This window comes from Solanum lycopersicum, chromosome 5 (assembly GCF_036512215.1).
Source record: "Solanum lycopersicum chromosome 5, SLM_r2.1".
Taxonomy (NCBI): domain Eukaryota; kingdom Viridiplantae; phylum Streptophyta; class Magnoliopsida; order Solanales; family Solanaceae; genus Solanum; species Solanum lycopersicum.
The window spans coordinates 52,544,895-52,564,911 of record NC_090804.1 but is presented as its reverse complement, the minus strand read 5'-3'; the positions used below and the strand labels follow the sequence as shown (position 1 = coordinate 52,564,911).

Here is a 20,017-nt window from a genome sequence, read left to right as displayed (position 1 = left end):
TCGTTTGATGCCTCCAAATGAAACTCTTGTGTATTTCTGAAGAAAGCTGTAAAAAGACACGTAAATTTCATTTTCCTAATGCATCTATTTGCCGTTTGGCGAAAATATATCATGAAAATGCAACAATTTTAAATATGATAGAGTAAACAAATAAGTAATTAAAGCCAAGTAATGTTAGTTTTAAGGTTAGAATCCTTCTAGTGCCCGGCAGAGTCGACATTTCTAATTTATTAAAAGTATTTTTTTTTGTAAGTTTTGACTCTTTAGAGTCGCCAATTAATTTTGAGAAAATTAAGAAAACTTATTTTCAAGGACTTGAACAAAAAAATCATTTGAAAACTTTAAACGATTTGGGAATTCCTATTAACGTCTTAGGAAGGTTTAAAAGCACCTAAAACTTCCATTAACTTGCGGTTATACGATAACTAACGATTTGGCTAAAAACTTGTGTAAAATAAAAAATACTTAGAGTTGTATGGGAAATGAAAACTTAGTTTTATACTTAAGTAAAATATCTAACTTGAAGAAATATTTCAAAAAAACTACTTAATTTTGATTCCATAAGGTCGTTAAAACAAAGCGGTGTTTGCGGGGATTGGAGCTTGCTAACTTTAAACTAGCGACAAACAAACAGATAAGTAATTAAAAGCATGTAGAGAGAGAGAGAGAGAGAAAGGAAGGGAGGGAGAGAGATTTGGGTCAAAATCCGGGTTTGAAGTTTGCCTTGACCGGCATTTGGACCCACCTGTTTTTGGGTTTTGACCCATTTGACTTTTTGGGTTTTCGACCCATTTTCTTTCATACCTGTCTTAGTCTTAACAAATAATAAATACAAAAAATAAAAAGCGACAAAGGCTGATATCCAATATAAATACAATACGATAATAAAATAAACTTGGGTTAATTGTCCCAATCTCTTCAACTCTTCCGACTTACTTCAATTTTCGACTCCAAAGTCCGTTAATCATCTTTATGGATTGACTCGAAAAGAGGAATTATGAGTCTTTACGACTCTCCAATAATGCAAGGGGAGCGTGAGTTCATGATGGAACTCGAACGGATTTTACATGCAAAAATGATAAAAGGATTAGTATTTATCGAACAAAGAAACAACTAATTAAGGAAAGCTATCAATTTTTATTAAAAGCGGACAAATTCAGAACAAGCTATTTTAGACAAGCAAACTTGACGGTGAATTTATTTATTATTTTTTCACATGCAAGCACCAAAAAATCACAAGTATAGACAAGCTTTCTAAAGATAAAAGATTACAGTGATTCCAGATGGTTAAGAATTGAACAAACTAATCAATATGTTCTAGGGGAAAATCGCTTCAGTGATAACTAAAAATGACCATGCTCTGTCCAAAGATGTGATATTCCATAAAACATAGCCATGGAATAAAATAATGACACACCAAGGAAAGACAATATTCAAAAATTTACATTATCTAAATTTGGAAAGAAACTTAATGATTAACTCCCATATGCAAATTAAATTCAATTATTGCTAGAACCCAACAGGTAATAGAAAATGTAATAAGCGGAAAATTTAATCAGAATGAGTATATGAAAAATAAATTAAAGATGAACAAAGTGCATGGATCGATTTTTCCTTTTCATTTCCTAAAAAATTCTCACAACATGCTTTTCCTATAACAAGATAACTGGACACAAGCTTCATATAGCCAAGCAAATATTTTATGGCATGAATAAACTGATGAGTTTGATCCTTGGATCAGTACACATACCACAGCTAATAAGTAAAATAGGATAACTATATGTAGGCAAGCAACATTCAAGAGTTTAAAAAAAATTCAATCCAATTTCGTATGCCAAATCTGGTCAGCAATTTTGCGGTAGCATATTCCAAGCAGAAAATGAAACTTTGCTATATGTGTCAATTAAGCATATCTCAAACTAGCAGAAAACACATAACATGAACTGAAAACTATATAACAACTAAAGAACTATGGCAAACTTACTCATGGCCTTTAAGAATGCGAAAAGGCACTACGAAACAATAAGTTGTTTTTGATAATCTACTATTACTAAGAATCAATATGCAGACTCATACAACCCCATTTGAAAATAGTCAAAAGAAAAACGAGAAGAGAGGGATTTCAAGAACAAGAGAACAGAATACAGGTCATAGTTCACATGCCTCAAGGAAATAAATTAGAATTTGACTATCTTAAGAATGAAAACAAAAGGAAAACAAAAAAAAGATAAAAACATGCTAAATTATGCGATATGACAAAACGATATAGTGAGTTTCGAAATTACGGGAAAGAAATCAACAGAATTGCAACCTATCGACAAAATGCCTTCATCCCATGAATCAATATTATTAGAAATAACTAAGATATTAGAAATAGCATGCAATCTTCATATTAACCCAATGAGAAAAAAAACTCTAGGCAATAACTCTCATGAAGGCAACACATCAGACGCTAGGACAGCTTTTAAGGGATTGGAAACATTTTAAATATCAAAATAAAAGCCAAAAAAAGGAGAACAAAGGATGATGAAGAAGCAATACACTTAAGACGAGTAAAACGATGTGAATGCTAATTAAATGCAGCCATGAATACTTGACGCAATAGCATTTTTAGGCTAAATAAATGATCAATATACACACAGCCCACACACATATTAGGGTCATATTTTCAATTAACAAAATAGAATAGATTGAAACAGCGAAACTCAAAATACTAACTGAACAAAATCTAACAGTGAAAAAACGGCCTTAGATTTAGATATGTATAACAATAAACTCCTAACGATTCTTATAGCAATAGCAAACAAAAAGAACACAGAGAAGTCGAAACAAGCAAAAAGAAAAATATTACCAGTGGTTTACCTTTTTATGGTGCAGCGAAACTTGCTAGAAACGAACTCGAGAACACAACTTCCACCACCCTAACTCTGGCTACGAATAATAAATAGAGAAATAATACCCGATGTTTGACTCAGACTGAAATTTGATTCCCTGTTCTCTTGGAACTAAAGCTGAAGCGTCTTGGCTAAGAATTCGAAATGTTTCTTGTATACTCTGGAAAGGAAAAATCTCTTTGTTATTTATTACTCACCCAAATTTCTCTCCCAAAATTTTAAAGACTAAAATTTCACTCCCTGTTATCTGCCTCTCAAAATTCGAGTAAAAAAAAATCTCCCCTGAACTGAACAAAAAGAGAATATATATATATATATATATATATATATATATATATATATATATATATATTCTAAAACAAAGACGATACTGAATGGGCTCTGTTGCACCGTACTGCTTGCTTTGAAAACTATTCAGATGGCGCTAGGTACGACAGGCTTTTGCTTTCTTGTTGCTTGAAAGTGCTTGAGCAACCGTCGGGAGAGTCGTCCGTCTTATCTTAGAAATTGCCTTAGTAAGGTCCATCCGTCGTAACCCTTACATTGCATTCTATGTCTTTATGTCGCGTTACCGAGAGCCTCGTTTCAAAAAAATACGACGCCTGGGGCTTTACCAGGACTAACTAATAAAAAGCCTAGGACCGATAGGGGTCTTCCAGGGTTTTGGGATGAAGAAAGCGGGAGAAATTCCCCAAAAGATTGGGGCGAAATCGGGATCTCTTCCCCATTTTGAAATTCAAATCCATGAAGAGATAAGGTTGAAGCTGTCAATAGTAGGAAAATTGTAAAATTTCTCAATAAAAAAACAAAACGAGAGTCGTCCGATTTCGCCTCAAGGACGAACGATGGCGAAGATTGCTCCACCTGGCCTGCGAAGGAAGAATCCTCTCTGCTGAAAACGTAAGAATTGATGATGTAGCGAGGAAGACGACTAGAAACGGTCAGGCACACGATTGGTCGCGTTTTATCACTGCTTTTTGCTAAAGCTGCATTTTCCGCACTTCCGCAGCGCGTGAGGCAGACTCACTACGAGGAAGAAGAAGAACGAGGAAGGTCGGTTTATTTCTTTCTGCAATAAGCGTCTACCGTGGGATCCTTTCGAATAAATTGGGTTGGGTCGGATGTAAAGAGTTAAATGGGCCTGGGATCGATTCTGGAAAGGATTATTTGGAATTGGGTTGGGCTTGGGGAATACATCTGGGTTGGGGCGAGGGACATTCTGAAAGAGGGCTGCTGAAATAAAGAAAAAATTAGTAAACTAGTCAAAATAAATAACATATTTAGTAAAAATATCCATATTTTATAAATATTAGCAATAATGTCAAAAATGCCATTATTTTAAAAAATTTATGTGTCCCAATTTTCTTCCTATTTTATCTCTCTTTTTCAATTAATTCTATATATCCTTTTTTTAGAAAAAAAAATCATTCTCTCTCATATTTATCTTTTCAAATTGTTAATTCTCTCTCCCATTTAATTTTTTTTACTCTCATGGTTATCTTTTCTGATTTTCCTCCAACATTCAAGTTGCAAATATTTTTTTGCCATATATTTTGGTTGTTTTTTTAATCCAAAATTGAATCAACAAGAATCCTATTTTCAGATTTCTTTTCTAATTTTATTTTTGTTTAAATCTTAAAAAAATATTGTTTGTATTTTTCAATTTCCGTTATGATTTACTCTCCAATGACTGAATCCAAGAGGCTTACTAGAGGTATTCATCTTAATCAACCAATTTCTGGTGACTTTTCATCCTTTAATTTATTTATTATTTAACAAATAGTGTATAATGTATGATCCGCTGCTAAAATGAGTGAAGAAAGAGGGTAAAAACATTTGCAAGACTCATTGGTGTGCAAAACCTTCCTCCAATTCAGAACGCAAATGTAGAATCTTTGTCTACTCGTGAGGATCTTGAAAAAGACGACGAAGATCGGATAGTTGTCGAACAATTTTCTATTAGTTTGTTTTGTATTTATAGTCTTTTTTAGAATTTGGTATGCTTTGTTTAATTTGTATTCAAATCACTATGTATACTATCAATATTTATATTTATTAAAAATTTCATGTTGCATGGTTTACTAATCTTGTATTTGTCCTAATTTGTATTCATCCAAATGTATGTCAACTAGTTATGTACTTTATTTATAAGAAGAACAACTTTTTATTAGTTTATTTGTATTCGAATAATGTAATAGACATATTGAAATGAATACGACTTAGAAAAGGAAACAAGATTTTGAAAAGAAAAATAAATACATAGTGAAAATATATACGAATACAAATGTATCTCTTAAATAGCTACATTTTATTTGACATACATATTGGAATGAATACAAACTAACAAAGGTATGTCAACTGAATTTGATACTTTTTTCTAATTTGTATTTATTCTAGAGGTATGTCAACTAGTTATGTGTTTTTTTTAAGAATGAGTACACCAAATATTCAATTATTTCTTTTCAATTTTATATTTCATTCACTTTTTCATCATACTAATTTTTTGTATTTTATATATTATTATACAAAATTCTAAATAAAAACTAGAATAAATAGAAATACAAATAAAATACATATTGAAATGAATACATACAGGATTTTTGAAGAAAAAAATAACTACATAGGAAAAAAATATATGAAAATACAAATATATTTCTTAAATGACTATATAGATAAATTCGGCATACCTATTGAAATGAATACAAACTAATAAAAAACTATAATAAATATAAATAGAATATATTGTGGAATGAATATAATTTTAAAAAGGTAAAATTCTGGAGAAAAAAAAATAAAATTGAAATTTAATTTGAAAATGTAACTGATGAAAAAATTAAGGATGCTTGCCTTTTTTTGAAATATTCCCCCCTTAATTTTCTCCTTTTTGTTATTAAATAATTATATTCTTTAAATAAAAATAAATAATAAAAATATACATAACAAACTAAAATGACATTTTTATAATATTGAAATTGTTGCTAATGAGTCCTCTTAAATGCTAAAATATTGACATTTTAAAAAATTTCCCAAAAATAAATTAGTATTGGGTTCGTCATATAAATGGGGTTGGAAAAATCAAATGAAAGAATGGACTGTTAAAGAATATAACTTTAATTTACTAAAATGACCCGAAGTTGGTTGGTCCAAATAACTCAAAATATAGAAGTAATTACTATAAATTAATCACATAAGCTTCTTAACTTTACCGAGACAAAATAATCTACTTAATTAAAATAATTAGTTCCAAATAGAATATAAACTATTGCATAACTAGTTACTAAAATATTTAAACAAAATAAAATGTTTGAGACGATTTCACACTTTCATAAAAATATGCTTGCGCATATTTAACTTTTCAAAATATATATTTGAATTTCATAAAATATCAATTATTTTAAAAATAGCTTGGAATTTAAGAAGCTCGTGAACTAATTTATCGGAGTGGGCAGAAATAGGTTGTCAACAATATAAATGTGAAAAATCAAAGCAAAGGCATGGTAATTTCAACCAGTCATTATTTTATAATATTATAATCTTTTCATTATTATTCAAATGTGATGGTATATCAGTAGTTTATATAGTTAACTCACAAATCACACGATTCGTAAATTGTTTTTTTTTAAATGGCACAAGTAATATCATTATATAATTATCCATTAAATGTTGATAAAGAAGAAGAGTGATCAATCAAATGAATTAAATCATAACGGTTTAACAAAATTAAATAAAAATATACTCCACCTCATGTAACTCTCTGCTCATAACTTACTTTTATTTTTATATTTTTCATTTTTTTAAAATATTAAAATATATTTTTTAGAATTTTTTTTCCTACTTACATATACATCATAGAAAAGAAATAAAAATGTTACTTAAAAAAGTTTTGCCGAAAGTAAAAAATACTTTTCTAGAAACGCACAACATGTTTACACTCTTTCTTATTTTTTAGTAAATAACCTGTCCTCGATTAAATCACTTGTCCTTGACTACCTTTTTGCCTTTGTACTCTCTTCTAGGTGTCTTTATATGTACACTATTTCTTATTTTTAACAAATCACTTGTCTTTGACTACTTATTTTCTTTCTACTCTGTTCTAGGTCTTTCCATTTCTCCATTCTCATTCTTCAATGTCCTAGTAATCTTCACTATGTTGGAATTCTGACACCCAAATTCGTCTAAGGATTAAATATATTCTATATGTTATTTTGCATATTACAGCAGTTACATTCTGTAAAACAAAAAAAATAATAACACAATATATTATCGCAAAAACCCCCAAATCATAGAGGGTAAAAACCACGACCTACACCTCTGTAGGATTTAACTCCACTTCATTACACTTTGAGCCTCAACGAAAGATTACAAACATATGTAACCTAAGGAATTATAAACTCTAATTCCTAGTTAAGAAATTATAAACTGTAATTTTTAGTTACCAAAGACACAACCCCCAGTTATAAGTCTTCTACCATCCGTAAAGTTTCTCAAACTTTTTAGACGAATCCTATACACATACTTGATTGTAAACAAAATTCTTAATTACAGTCTTACAAATTTTCCCTCACAAACTCGCGACACTCCCAAATAAGTCTAAAAACTCTCTCAAACTCATGATCATGTTTTAATGTTCTCTTTATGTAAGTTCACAAAACTCTTCAATGAACTATTGCGATATTTATAGACTTTGAAACTCTCCTAAGTCTTGTTAAACACAACTTAGTCAACTATTGCGATATTTATAGACAATAAAAACTTCTTTGCAAACAAATCTGGAGAGATAAGTTTAATAAAAAGAATCAAAAACACAACTAATGTAGTTTTCTCCTTAAGATTATATCCAATGGACCATGGAAAAACCCTACATAGATTCTTCTGTCGATGGAAAAACACTCTACAATGGACACCGTCGAGTTTCTAGTATTCGAAATCCACCTCTCTCGATACATATAACACAAACACAAACATATCAACTTTTCTTCTCAAAATCTAACTTTCGAGATTATATTAGATATGCAATTATTGCTGGATTAACTTCGCATATAAATATGAAAAATCAAAGGAAAGGTATGGCAATTTCAACAATCATTATTTTATAATATTAAAATGATATATTAGTTGTTTATATAGTTTATTCACAAATTACACAAGTCAGAAATTGTTATTTTGAAATGGCACAAGTAATATTATTATATAATTATCTATTAAATGTTGATAAAGAAGAAGAGTGATTCTAGCATTTAAGGGTGTAATCTAGTGATCCCTCATTCAACTTACCAGATTTTCCATCCTCAACTGCCTTCTTATATGATTTGGAAGCTTTTCTATTAGATCAAGTATAAACTTGACCATAGTTGTGCCGAATCTTGGCTTCATTTGAGTAGATTTATCTATAGCTATTGTCTTTCCATCTGCCGATGCTATAGACAACAAAGACTTCTTTGCAAACAAATCTGGAGCGATAAGTTTGATAAAAAGAGTCAAAACCACAACTAACGTTGTTTTCTCCTTAGGATTATATCCAATGCACCAAGGAAAAACCCTACGTTGGTTCTCCTGTCCATGGAAATACTCTCTATAATGGACACCTTCGAGTTTTTAGTACTCACCATCCACCTCTTTCGATACATATAACACAAACCCAAACCCAAACATATCGACTTTTCTTCTCAACTCTAACTTATGAGATACATTAGATATGCCATTATTGCTGGATTAACTTCGCATATAAATGTGAGAAACCAAAGGAAAGGTTTGACAATTTTTGTTGGAATTAATGCATCAATGTTTAGTCTTTCGAAATTGTCTCTTAGTTTTTCAAGAAGTCTCTTTAGAATTTCATAGTACATGTATTTAGTAAATTGCGATACATGTATTCAGTTATTTGTGCAAGAATTTTTGTTTTCTATTTTGAGTGGTATAAATAGTGATGTAGTTGATGATTGTGATCATCTAAAGTGGCCTTAAGTAGCATATAATTAACTTGAGCATTTTCTCAAGATATTATTTTTCCTTCCATATTTTCTACAATTGGTATCAGAGCAAGTTTTCTTTCTTAATCTGGGTTTAGGTGAAGAAAAAAATATGGCATCCAAAACAAATAAAGGTGCTGATTCTTTAGTTGTTCTTACTCCAGTCGTTGATGACACTGATTTTGAATACTGGAAGATAAGAATGAGAACACATTTGAAAGCTGAAGGTTTGTGGACTATTGTCGCAAGTGGATTTGAAGAGCCATACAACGATGGTGATGTTACAGCAGCGGAGATGAAAAATCATGAGGCTAAGTATCATCAAGATGCAAAAGCCATGAGCAAAAATCCAAATAGGAGTCTCAAGAGCTTATTTTTAAAAAATTGCTACTTGGGATACTCCAAAAGAAGCTTAGGATTTTCTGGAAACTGAGGTGTATGGTGACAAAAAGGTACGCACTATAAATCTTCAAACTCTTATAAGAGACTTTCAAAATTTAAAGATGATAGAATCTAAAAAAATTGATGAATATTGCACAAGAGTCATGAATATTGTTAATGAAATGAGAAATCATAGTGATATAATTTTGACCAACAAGTTGTTGAAAAGATTCTAATTAGTGTCACAGAAAAATATGAGTACATCGTTGCTATCACTGAGGAGACGAAAGATCTTTCTTAGATTTCCGTCAAAGAGCTAGTTGGATCATTTCGTGCACAGGAGAAGTGAAAATTTTTTCGTGAAGATCAACCAAAAGAGATGGATTTTCACTCTAAAACAAATGAGAGTTCTCAAAATTTCTTAAAAAATCATCAGAAGAAAAATCACAAGCAAAAAAAGTAGCAGGATCATGATGGTTCTTCCAAGAAGGTTGAAGGAAAAGGTGAGAAAAACTCTAGTCTTTTTTTTAAAGTTTGCAAAAAGACTAATCACAATGCAGAAAAATGTTGGCACAAAGGCAAGCCACAATGTAAATTTTGTAAAAAGTTTGGCCATGTTGAAAAGGATTGTTGGCACAAGAAACGAGAGCAAGCAAATTTTTGTGAAAAACAGGAGGAAGAAAGGGAAGAAACCTTTTCTATGATTCTAAATTTGATGCTTCAACAAAAAGCAAGGAATGATAAGTTGATAGTGCTTGTAGTAATCACATGACTGGAGATGAAAAGGCTTTTCTCTCAATTAATAATAGCATTACTACAAAAGTGAATATGGGGAATGGAGCCTTAGTTGATGCAAAAGGTAAAGGTACTATTTCGATCAACATGAAAAGATGCGGTAAGCAAATTCATGATGTTCTTTATGTTCCAGACATGGAAGAAAATTTGCTTAGTGTTGGTCAACTCATGGGAAATGGTTCTTCTCTTGTGTTTAGAGATAATTATTTTAGGATTTATGAAAAAATTGAGCCAAATAAATTCATTAGTAAAGATAATAAAAAGAAACTTCCCTTTGCAATTTCATTATAATGCATTAAAAAATGAAATTGTAGATGATTCATGGCTTTGGCACAAAAGATTTTGTCAATTAAATTTTCATGGTTTATAGCTTCTCAAGCAAAAAGACATGGTTCAAAGTTAGAGTTGAAAGGTCATAAATTTATAAGTTTTCTTGCAGTTTCTTGGGCTATTATTCTTGGTTTTGCAGCTGCCAAGATGATTTGGTGTTGTGCTATTGTGTGTGTTAAGTTAGTATTATTAGATTACGTTAGCTTTGTGATTTTTGGTTATTATAATGATGAAATTTTGCAGCTCGATAAGCTGCATTTTATTTTGATTATTTGTGAAGATGATGTTGGTTGTTGTTGTGTCTACTAATGAAGAATTATGCAATATTGTTATGTCTACTAATGATACATTGGTGTATGCATTTTCTGGCAAAGTTGCATTCGTTTTGATTGTTATGTCTACTACTTCAATTAGGCAGTAAGCATTGATTGTTGCTTTCTCATCAATTTGGCAGTAAGCCAATGATTGTTGCTTTCTCTGTTCAAAGGTGAAAGATATGAATTTCACTATACACTTGTGACTTTCACTATAAGTTGCTGATAACTTAAACCAGAGGAAGATAAAAAAGACTACAAGAAAACCTACTAGCTAATACTAGTAAATCAGTAGAAATTTATAAATTTCTGGCACTTGGGCTTAGCTATGACTCCAGTTTTAGTCATCAATCAGTATATTTTTCTAATCTTGATTATATTTTCTTGATATTTGATATTACAATGTGTTTTCTTCTGTATATATGAGTAAGTTTTAGGAATGATTTTCCCTCTTATGGGTTGTGCTATTCAGAGGCTAAATTGTTTTGCCTTGTTCTCATTTTTTGCTTTCAACCCACACATGAAAACTGTGAGGAATCAAAGATTGGTTTGGAAAAACATGTTATAACTCAAATTACTGTTGAGTGTCATCAGCTACAAGCCCATTGATAATGTGAATGAAGCTTTAGCTAGATCAATGAAATTAGCATTGCAGGTCCATTTTATTGAATTAAATGAAGCCAAAACTGAAAGCAGGCTCTTCTTGGTCATTAAAGTTTTGTGACAGATGAAATGATGGTAGAGGCACATAATCAACAACTAATCTTTATATAACGTAGGTATTTTACACTCTTTTTATGATCAGTAGATCAAATTAGGACTCCTGTACAAATCTACATTCGCAATTACAATCAGATCTCTCCGTTGATCAACACCCTAGTAAAAAAAATAAACTAAGAAATACTCAAACTCGCTAACAATTAAAAATCATAACACCAAGAGTAATGGAGCTTGAAGCCAGCCATCAACGAGTGTTTCCAACTCATATGTTGGACCTGAAAAGAAAACAATTGAGTGATGCATCTTTAAAACAATTACTATGGTCTGCTCATCAGTTCCACAGATCACGAAACTGCAACAGTTCCACTACCACAAAATTTCAACAGCTCCACAAAACCACCAAATAATAGAATGCATTCATAAAATTTTCAAGTCACAAAATATTGTCAGCCCACAAAACATTATCAAACTAATTTGTAATGCTTGCCCCTCCAAAAATAGCACTTTAAGAATTTCCACTGTGCCATTACATACTAAACAAAAAATTTAAATTAATACTTAGCAACTACTTTCTAATGCTTGCCCCCAATCTTTTTATCTATGTCTTTTTTCAACAGATTTGAGGTCACACATGCTTTGCCTTTCAAAGTTAGCTTTTTGGTGAGTATGGTAAATTAGTAGGGGCAACGACACCATTTTCATCACCCTTAAAATAATCTTTCTTGAACCAATTGGTTCTTGTAGCATCTTCTTCATTTGAATTCTAGTTTTTTCTTCAGATATCTGTAGGTGCAAGGACTGTATCCTCAGATTCAATATCGTCTTCAACTTCATCCTCATCAACAATTGCAATCGACGGTGCAACAACTTTTCCTTTTCCATCGTTTTTAGACCTCTTTGGGAGTGCATCAACTTTGTCCTTTGAAACATTTTTTCTCTTTGATTTTAAAGGGCCAGCAGCTTCATTGAATTCTTCACTTGATTGATGGCTTGTTTGTCGACTAGAAGATGCAACAAATTTAGGAGTTTGCATAAAGATTGGTTCATCTGGGAGAAATTGTCTTCCTTCTTGAAGCTGTAAAATTTTTCAAAGTGTAAGATAAATATTTATACATTGGAAGTAATTATAAATTGATAAAACATGACTTACTAGAGGACAACTTCTTTGATTATGACCTACAACACTGCAATTCAACATGTCATTTGCAATCCTTTTCTACTTTTCGACCATAATCCTTCCCTTTTTCTTGCCTCATATTTTTCCCTTACTCTCTTTAATTTTGGTCTACCAACCAATTTATGAATTTTTGGTGGTTGCATAGCTTGAGAAAGATCAATTTTCCAGAATTTCTCACCTCTAACAGGTTGCATTTTAGGATGTTTGTTTTATCCGGAATTTGGAAAATATTTGTTTTTGAAGAATTCTTGATTTTAAAGAGTCGCCACTTAATTTTTTTAGGAAAAATTAAGAAAGTTATTTTTTCAAATAACTTAAACAGAAAAATCGTTTGGAAACATTTGAAGGGGTTCGGTGATTCCTATTAATGTTTTAAGAAGGTTTTAGAACACCTAAAACATTCCGCTAACTTACGGTTATCCAACAACTAAATTATTCGGCTAAGATTGCTTAATTTGAGGTAAAGTATAGTTTTAGAGTTATGAAATAAATTAATTAATTTGATTTGCAAGTTTTATTCGCTCTACTAGAATGGATTTGAAATCATTTTGAGTGGATACAACATTATGGCGTTTGCGGAGATTCGGATTTTCTATACTTAAGGCTAACAACAAATAAAGAAAGAAAACAACAAGCAAATAGGTGAAAGAGAGAGAGAGAGAGAGAGATATTGGGTCCAAATTCGGGTTTTCTGTCAGCTTTGACCAGAATTTGGACCGACCTGCTTTGGGTTTTGACCCACTCCGACATTTTGGGTTCTTGATTCATTCTCTTCCTTTCGTACCTGTCCTAAACTAAGCATATAATAATACAAAGTGAGTACTAAAAGTAAAAGACGATAAGGTCTTAGGCCCATTAAAAAGTAAAAATGCAAAATGAAAATAGAAGATCTCCTATGCCAAACTTCTTCGACTTCTTCAATCTTTTAAACTTTGGAATCTATTCGTCTGTTTCAAGGCTTGGCTCGATGAATGATATTGATCCTCTATGAATTTATCGAAATGCAAGAAGGATGTTATTGACGTTCAAGAACTCACCCGAAGTCACATGAAAATAGAGGGACATAAATTAGCTTCCATCCATAAATAATGAAACTTACAAATAAGCTTGATCAACTCGACAAATAAGAAATCAAATAAATAGAATAAAATGATGGCACGGTAACCGATACATCAACAACAATTTTATTGGCTATGTAACACATATTCATGCTTCTAAATCAAAAACTAGTCGACTGAAATCTTCTCTTAGGCATAAGTAAGTTACTAAATTTTCTTTTTGACAAATTCCAACACTTGAAAGCTATGGACGTCATGGCCTTAATGAATGGTATATTTGATTTGAACTTGATATCATTTATTCCCAGATAATACAACGAAACCCAAATCATGGTTAGGTTAACTAATGGAGAGTCCTACATTGAGCAATTTTTGACTTGACTTACGAATGACGTTAAAATAAACTAATCTCTAGAGTGCCTCGAGGAAATTTAGATCAAGAAAATCACATGTTATAAGCTCAATTGCAAATGGTAGATTCTTCATAAGCCAAAACTTTAAGCAAAATGATGGTATGAATAAAAGAAAGGCCCAAGCATGTCATCCTAAAGGAAAAAACGTACAAATTGAGTAAATATACAGGGACTATGGAGCATTTCCTGCAACAGATGATCAATAAAAGAGTAGCATGGATTTATCCTAAGATATGTAAAAATCATCGAGACCAATATTATGCACCATTCGGAACCAAACAACAGGGACGACCCATAAATTTAAAGGAAATCGAACATTTAAACTTGACTTAAATAATATCTAAACAACTAGCGATGAAACCCTAGAATTAGCCGTACTACAAGACAACCAGAAATGAAAAAAAGAAGAAGATATGTACAAGCTATGAGGAATATTAGGAAAACAGAAATAAGATGACATTTTACAGATGAGAAAATGAAGTAAACAAAGAACTCATGGTGAACATAACATTCAAGAACTGAAGAAGAGCACGGACAGAGATAAAAGCTCAAATGAACATTAAAATCCATGAAAACAAGCGAAAAAAAACAAAAAAATAAAAACGAACACACATAGATTTTCAAACAGATTCCATCACTCTAAACATCTAACATTGACTCAAAGACATTGTGAATGCAAACATATGAACCATGCGCATAGAAGAGGTCCAAATGGATACACACTGAGAGTAACATGTATTCGTAGTGAAATGAGTATTACCTTTTGGTGTGCAGCGAGACATAGACAATAACTGGCTTGAATTGACGATCTTTCACTCGCAAACACGATCTGCGAACAGGGAATTGAAAGGACCTCAAACTCAAGAGAAAAACTTCAAAGGATTGATTAATAAAACTAAACGGAGAAAAAGGCCCCGACCGAAATGAGTTCTTCCTTGCTATTCCAAACCAAAAGAAAACTCCTCGACCTCTCTTCTCACTATCCTCTTCTCTGTGACTAAGTTTTCCCCTTATATTTTCCCATATGTATTTCCTAAACAATTTTTTTCAACCCTTCTTTCTAAGGCTAACTGGCCTTAGAATTCTTTTCAACTATTTTTCTCTTCGATTCTCTGTAGCTCTCCACTCAAGATATTTCTTCACAAAAAAATTCCCCCGTTTTTTCACAGTGAAAGGATCTTATATAGGGGAAAAACTAGGGTTTCAGAAAATGATATTGGGGGGTAAGATCGGGATTCCGATCTTAGTCCTTTCATTTGAAATTGAAAAAATTCTCCAGAGTTATTGGCTGGAGACTTGTGCAAAATCTTACAGTTCCCTAACGGCCAAACAATCTGGGGCATCGAATTTCTTGGCAAGGATAAACACACCACGAGATTTTGCCACCTCACTCTGTTCGTCGTACCAATCTGCACCAGAAAATCAAGAAGAAACAGAACGCTTGGCAGTCCTTCATCTTTCATCTCACGTGAAATCACAGTGTATCCGAATGGCTTTTCGTCGATGCACGCTCGGGTGGGATGAAAGAGGTGCGTCGGGGATCCGAAGTGGGGTTCACGCGTATGCTGCCGTCATCTTCTTTGGGAAGACGTTAGAGCGTATGGAATGCTTCCCTCTCTTGTGACCCAGATTGGGTCGGGTCAACTAATGAGTCTCTTGACTGAAGAGCTGAAGCGGATTGAGTATTTGGGATGTTTTAGATTTTAAGAAGTGGGCTGGATATCAATTGATAAAAGAAAATTGAGGCGACTGGGATTTGGACTGGCAAAAAGGTGAAGAAGGCCCAAACAGTAGTCTTAAATGGGTTTAGTATTGAAATAATGTTCAAATTCAGCCCAAACAATAACAAAATAAATCAACATAGATTACTTAACGAGCCTTTAGTTTTTACAAGCAAAAATAATTACCTTAAATATGAATAACAAGCTGAAGAATATAAGTTATTAATTATGTAGAAATCAATTTCTATAAAGCATTAGCAAACTAAATATATTTGGGACGATTTTTGAATATTTTTCAAAAATAACTAATTATATACAAATCCTATAAAATATTTATCGCTTTAAAACCATGAAAGTTGTCCAAAGTCATTTTAAAAATGACTCGAGAAAACACTTCAATCTTATAAAATGGCTATTCCATCTGGTTTGGAAATTAAGAAACTCGCTAATTAATTCATGTCGTCGAGGTTCAAAATTGGGTGTCAACAACTTTCCCTCATTTTACTTTGTTTTATGCGAGAAATTCGAGGAAAAATAAGTTGACTAATCCAATTTTGACCGACCACATATTCATTTTTGAGAAAAGTATTGGTATGGACTTTAGGAATTATGGCCGAACCCCGAAACAAGGTTTCCTACATATCTCGGGCTATATGAGAAATCAGGACATTTATAGTTCGACTCGATCGGTTGGAAATGGAATCTATTCTAACAGATAACCTTTGGGTTTTGGATAAGTAACGAATTAAACGAGCATGCAAAGGAGGCTTGTAACCTCTTAGCCATGAATGTGGTGCACTGTCACTTATATTCAAAACTTGCTTTCGGTAAATCATGATTTCCGGATACGAGACTGAAACTGACAAAACTAAAGAAGAACCCACATGCCTTATGATAGGGGTGTGGTTGGATTGTGGTGGAGTCGTTCCTCTGCTAGTGTCCTAAGTGTTTGACATTCCTCTCTAAATTGTGTACCAGTTTGCTGCTAAGAAAAAGTTCCACGTTGTGCTGCGTCCCTTTGACGTTGTCCGCACCTGTGGTTTTTGGAGAATTCATCCTTTCGGATGCACTTGACAAAGACTGAGATAAAAACTCGTCAGCTAAAAAATGCAATTAGAATGGGATACAATGTCTTTTACAATGCCGACACTCCACTGTTCTCCTCGATATGCGACATCAACTCGATTGGTCTATCGTGAAGCAAATAAAGCTTATGCCTTGTGTTTGCAATATAATCTTCAATGCACTCTTCACTTGATGTCGAAATAAATAACTGCTGATGTGATGCTGATATTTCTTTTGATGTCAACGCATGCTTCAAGCTGATATCAACAGAGATGAAAGATGATGCAGTGTTGATGCTTCTCTTGATGTTGATGTATTCTCCATGTCATTTACTTTGATAAGAATGCGATTGACGCCAATGGATAAATAATTCTCTTTTGATATCTTCCCGCGACGCATAATTTCTGTGAGGTATTAAATCTTCTCACAATGCGTAATTTTCAGCGAGGTATGAAATCTTCTCGCGATGCATAATATCTATAAGGTACGAAATCTTCTTGCGATGCATAATTTCTGTGAGGAATGAAATCTTCCCGCGACGCATAGTTTCTGTAAGGTACGAAATCTTCTTATTTCGCTTGATTCACCTTTGAATATAGCTAGACGTTCTTTATAAATTTCATGTTGTTGAAAATTGATTGAAATAAACAATTCATATTCCCAAGTCTTCGACATAAGTGATATAAAATGCCTTTCGCTTCTAGGAAAAATATTGATTTTGGGGTAGTTTTCTCCTCTTTGGAGCTCTCCGTATTCATTCATCGGAAGAATTTGCCAATTTCAAAGCAAATCTATAAACCTGCATCCACAGAAAAATTGTTAGTTTTAAAAGCGTACTGATCTGTGTCGATTTCTCTAGTTGTCTGCTCCTGATCCTGCTATCTCAGGTTGATTTACCAATCTTCCGACTCTTGATAGATAATACAAACTATTTCATGCCAATACAAGTTAAACATAAAGGAAAATCTTTTAGAAAATAAACTTTCAATAAATAGTATCTGAGATAGATCACTTCCAAGTCATGTCATATAAGGCTTAACAAACTTCTTTGGGTCTGATGCTTGGAGGTCTATCTAATCATTCGCTTGTGAGTTTTCAGAGTCACTTCAGACTTGTAGATAAAACCCATAATGAAACTTTGAGTCCGTCCTCAATTTTTTTGTCCCAGTTAACTGTCTTGCTTATCTTTCCACTGTAATTGAACAGATCGCGGAATTTTTGAGATCTTCTCAAAAATTCTGTCCCAATTGCAGATCTCGAAATATTGTTAGTTTGACTTGATGAGGAGGAATCTTCTTCTGGAGAATTTTGAGTCCCTCTCAAAAATTCTGTCTCAGTTCTATTGTAAAGAGGAATAGAAATCTTGCGGGAGATATGGACGAACCCTTGAGGCTCCTACGTATCCTGTTGAGGGGGAATGAGGTCAAACGTAGTTCCCTTTAAGGTTAAAAAAAGATAAATTTACAAAGATACCGACCGAGGCCGTCATAGGTCGCCTACGTATCTCCTTCTTGAGAATTCATGTCGAACGTAGTTCAAATACAAAGAAATAATTAAAGGGGATAAAGGGGGGGAGGGGTGACCGAGGCTGACATAGGCCGCCTACGTATCTCCTTCTTGAGAATTCAGGTCGAACGTAGTTCATCACAAAGGGATAAAATTTAAAGCAAGACAAATACAAGCAAGCAGAACGACAACAAGTAAATAACATAAATGCAAACCGAAGCCTCACATGTAGTATCTCTTGACAGCATCTGAGTTGATAGGTTTTTGCTATACAGTGCCATCCATCTCCGACAGGATCAAAGCACCTCCAGATAATACTTTGCGAACCATGTAAGGTCCTTTCCAGTTCGGTGCGAACTATCCTTTGTACTCGTCTTGATGAGGAAAAATACGCTTAAGAACCAACTGACCAACCTCAAAATTTTTGGCACTTACTCTCTTGTGAAAGTCACGAGTCATTCTCTGTCTATACAACTGGCAATAATAGACGACAAACATTCTTTTCTTATCAATCAAACTTAGTTGATCAATCCGCTTGCTGACCCATTCAACATTACTTAACTCAGCTTTTTGAATGATTCTCAATGACGGTATCTCAACTTCAGCAGGTATGACTTCCTCTGTTCCATATACTAGCAAGTATGGAGTAGCACCAGTCGACATTTTGACCGTCGTTCAATAACCCAGTAAAGCACATGGCAACATTTCATGACAACCTCGATGTTTGTCAATCATTTTCCTCAAAATCTTTTTGATATTCTTATTGGCGGCCTCTACAGCTCCGTTCATTTGGGGACGATAAGCAGTTGAATTTCGATTCGTAATCTTAAATTTCTCACATATCTCTCTCATCAAGTGATTGTTGAGATTTGCCCCATTATCAGTAATGATGGATTGTGGCACTCCAAATCTACATATCATATTGTTGCGAACAAAAGCAGCCACCACTTTCTTGGTTACCGACATGTAAGAAGTTTCTTCCATCCACTTGGTGAAATAATCAATGACAACAAAAATGAATCTGTGTCCATTAGAAGCTGCTGGCTTTATCGGACCGATGACATCAATTCCCCAAGCTACAAATGACCATGGTGAACTCATAGCATTAAGTTCGTGAGGTGGTACTCTAATCAAATCATCGTGCACTTGATATTTATGGCAATTTTGCATAAACTTGGAACAATCATTCTCCATAGTCATCAAAAAATATCCGTCTCGTAGGATCTTTCTTGCCAAAGTGAGCTCGTTCATATGCGTATCACAGACTCCACCATGTATTTTTTCAATAAGCCTCGCAGCTTCGACGACATCAACGCATCTTAGAAGACCCAAATCGGGAGTCCTCCTATACAGGATCTCCCCACTCAAAAAGAAATTAAGAGCCACGCGGCGTATCGATTTCTTCTGGTTGGTCATAACATCTTTAGAATAAGTTCATGACTCCAAATACTTCTTTATATCAAATACTAAGGTAAACCGTCCGATTCTGCTTCAACATGGGAGCAATGGACTGATGTTCTTTCAACTCTATATCTAGAGAATCAATGTAATCTCTGTCCGAATCTTTAATCATCAAAGCAGTGGTGGCCAGAGCATCGGCTAATTCATTCTGTATTCTCGAAGTCTGTCTGAACTCGATCTTATGAAACTTTTTTGCACAATTTCTGCACATAC

At 33.2% G+C, this 20,017-nt stretch overlaps 1 long non-coding RNA gene across 1 annotated transcript; it reads right to left on the bottom strand.

Annotated features, from left to right (window-relative positions):
- Positions 1 to 693: 693 nt before the first annotated feature.
- LOC104647654 (uncharacterized) lies at positions 694 to 3,970 on the bottom strand. The gene is made up of 2 exons (XR_741769.4): positions 3,290 to 3,970; positions 694 to 3,054 (listed from the first exon to the last, which is right to left on the bottom strand). It is a non-coding gene; the product is annotated as an uncharacterized lncRNA (long non-coding RNA).
- Positions 3,971 to 20,017: the final 16,047 nt, after the last annotated feature.